We start from the raw sequence: 3,544 nt of genomic DNA, 5'->3' as shown, positions 1-3,544 counted from the left end.
CAGGGATAGTGGACAAATTGGAATCCCAGCTCAGGTCTGTCTGTCTCCAAAGCAGTGTCTCCAGGTTGCTTCTCTAGTGGTGGAGGGATTTCATATTGACAATAAGATACAAAGTTGATCTCTGTGAAAACTGAACCCACAGTTTTGATCTCAGAGTGTCATATGCTAACCAACTGAATGAAGTGTGGAACATGGTAATAATTAAGGGCTGACAGTCCTGTAGAATTCAAAGTCATCCTGCAAAGGGGTGGATTTCAAATGTAAAATTATAAATCTGAATATTGTAACTTCTTTATTCTAAAGAAGAGTAAAAGCCTGAATTCAGAACATATTAACACTATGATTAAGGCATCATGAGCTGATTTTACCTTTTAAATCTTCTTGGTTTTAATTTTTATCTCTTCTGTACAATTTGTGGTCCTTTTAACTGAGCATTTCTTTGTGTATTCTTAAGTTAGCGTTTCTTCACGAATTCTTAGGGTTATAGCATTCAATGTAAGATAACAAAGGAGGTTATATTTGTCAATATTTTAGTGGTGGATCCCCCTTTGAGGTGGATCCCCTGAAAGAATAATTACATAACCTTCCCAGGCACCATTAAAAGACCAGCAAATATCACTGATGTGAAAAACAGAGATGGATAATCAATTACAATGATAATTTGCAGTATTCCCTGGCTGTGTGTAAATACTTATTTAAAGTATATTCAAAGTATAATAATTTTATGCTTTTCAGTGAAATTTTGCCTGATAAGTAACTTTTTAGGTTGAAATCTTCACTTAGGAGCAGTTACCAAGTTTCACATATTCGTTCAAAAGCTGTTCAACTTGTCGATAATACTTTGTTTTAGAGATGCATACAAAGGAATACAGGTTGAGTATCCCTAATTTGAAGTCCAGAATCTAAAACTTTTCGAGTGCTGACATGATGCTCAAAGGAAATGCTCCTGGGAGCATTTCTGGTTTTGGATTTCCAGGCTAGGGCTGCTCAACTGGTAAGTATATGGAATGCAGATATTCCAAATTCTGAAAACGTCTGAAATCTAAAACACTTCTAGCCCCAAGAATTTCAGAAAAGGCATACTCAACCTGTATTTTCTTCCCACTGTAATGTCGAAAATCTTTCTTTCTCTCTTTTTTGGATTGTTCTGCTCACTAGCTTTTTGGCCAATAGAAAGATCTGTTTAGTAGTTAGGGGGCCATTGTAAAAATTGAGGTGTGAATTTTAAGATACCTCTTTAAACAACATTCACAAACCCTGACAAGACATTTAAGATGATCTTGAATCTTGGTCTTGAATTCCAGTGTGTTTCTGTAATTCCAAGTTCATTGCTCCCACCTGAAATCTGATCACTCAGAACAAAAAGAAAGTGTTTATAACTTGATCATTTATTAGATTGAAGCTTCCCTGGACAAAGGTGCATTTATAGATTTGACATAAACAAGTGTTCCATTATTCAACACATTTATATTCAAAGAGAAAAGCTCTTATATAATCCATGACTTGTACCCAGTTGTAGATTCCTCTAGGGAATATTTTATCCTCTTTGAGCCATGTTTTTTGGGTTGTTTTTGTTTGTTTGTTTGTTTGTTTTTTGAGACAGAGTCTTGCTCTGTAGCCCTGGATAGAGTGCCATGGCATCAGACTATCTCACAGCAGGCTCAAACTCCTAGGCCAAGCAATCCTCTTGCCTCATCCTCCTGAGTAGCTGAGACTACACTACAACGCCTGGCTGGTTTTTCTATTTTTAGTAGAGATGGGGTCTCCCTCTTGCTCAGGCTGGTCTCCAACTTCTGAGCTCAAGCAATCCACCTACCTCAGCCTTCCAGAGTGCCAGGATTATGGGCATGAGCCACCGTGCCTGGCTTGTCTCTCCTTTCTTAACCAAAGTTCATTCTTCCAAATATTTTGATGTGTATCATTTAAACTTAAAGCCTCCAAAAAGTAAGATGCTCCTTCTTAATATAAGTTTGTTTAATGTCATCTTCACCACGGTTTATATAACCAGAATTGAAAGTTGGATTCTTACAAATTGTTTTCCTGGGCATTACCATTGCTAAATATTCCTTTGCACCAGGCTAGTGTGAGGGTGGCCATAAATAGAATTCAGATCTAGCCTTAGATTTTATTGGGTTGATTGAAAAACAAAACATTAAACTCACCTAGAGCTTCATGCTGAGAGATTGAATCATGCCGGGAGGTCTTGAATTTTAACATTTCACCTGTCTCAGAAATGTCTAGGAATTCCTTTTTTTCCCCCCTTAAATTGACAGGAAGCTAAACAGAACCTTCTGAGGATGTAACCGTACCTTGCCTTGACACGTCCTGGGCATTTATTGGATGTCTGCAGAGCATGGTTTGAATTTGCCTTCTAACCTAATTTGGCTATGGATACTAAAAAAAAAAATTGTGTTTTGTCTTCCTCAGAATAAAAGTATTAATGGCAAATACAAACCCCATTAATATTAATAGCTTACAGTGGTTTAACATGTATAGTACAGCTTCATTTGGACTTCACTTTGGGCTGTTCTAATTCAGAGATGGTCACAGTGCAGAGCTGTAGTTGGCCTTTGCATCACATGTGAACAAGTGGTTTTCTGAAAATGTAGCGATGACCCCCCAAAAAGCAAGTAGCCGAAACGCAGCATTACAGAATACTAGGCATTAGGCTAGTTACTCGGGATAGAAAAATAGGTAGGAAATAAGGGATGCAAAATAAATAGGGAGCAGTCGCTTGCCGGGAGGAATTTAAAAGGGAATTTTTTTTTAGAATGTAATTACATTACTGAGCAAGGAGTCCTCATACATCACCACTACCACCCCCGCCCCCTCAGGCCACCCCACCGCTGTCCCTGCAAATCAGGTCTCCTTACTGAACACAGTTTGCCTCCTGAGTGAGTTCAGGTGTTGGAACTTCAGTTCCTTTAACCAGGCAGTTGTGACAGCGCCTGGGGCACTTGGCACCGTGCCACTCTGCTGGCACGTGGCGGCCACAGACTGTGCTGCATCTACAGGTGACTGAGAGAGCCATGTCGGGAGAGCAGGGAAGGTTTAAAGGAGCTCTGAGTCCCTGTTGGAGTTGCTTTTGCTTTTCCTCTTGCAGAGTAAAATTACTGTGACCCAGTGGGAGCTGCCTCATTTATTTTTATTTCATTATGTTTCCCTCTGCCCTCCAACCGTAATTCCACTGAGATCTGTAGTTATGTTAATGCCTGACAGTTCACAGGCTCCTAGTACCTTACTGGATGGGTTGGCATTTGTCTGACTTTGCAGCTTTAAGAAAACGACAGTTTGCTGCAAAGCAAAGTTGTGGTTCCCACTAGACCAGTGGCTCTCAGCCTTCCTAATGCCGTGACCCTTTCATACAGTTCCTCATGTTGTGGTGTCCCCCCACCATAACATTATTTTCGCTGCTACTTCATAACTGTAATTTTGCTACTGTTATGAATCATAATGCAAATATCTGATATGCAGGAGACCCCCAAATGGGGTCATGACGCACAGGTTGAGAACCGCTACACTAGAGAATGGGATGTACAGAAGA

The 3,544-nt window shown here is 39.9% G+C and overlaps 1 protein-coding gene across 1 annotated transcript in view; it reads left to right on the top strand.

The window, feature by feature from the left end:
* Positions 1-3,544, top strand: part of CUNH1orf21 (chromosome unknown C1orf21 homolog) — a 233,649-nt gene that overhangs the window by 211,315 nt on the left and 18,790 nt on the right. The window lies entirely within an intron of this gene.

Source organism: Otolemur garnettii, unplaced genomic scaffold (assembly GCF_000181295.1).
Source record: "Otolemur garnettii isolate 467f Iridium unplaced genomic scaffold, OtoGar3 scaffold00016, whole genome shotgun sequence".
NCBI lineage: Eukaryota > Metazoa > Chordata > Mammalia > Primates > Galagidae > Otolemur > Otolemur garnettii.
This window is presented reverse-complemented; position numbering and strand designations above follow the sequence as displayed.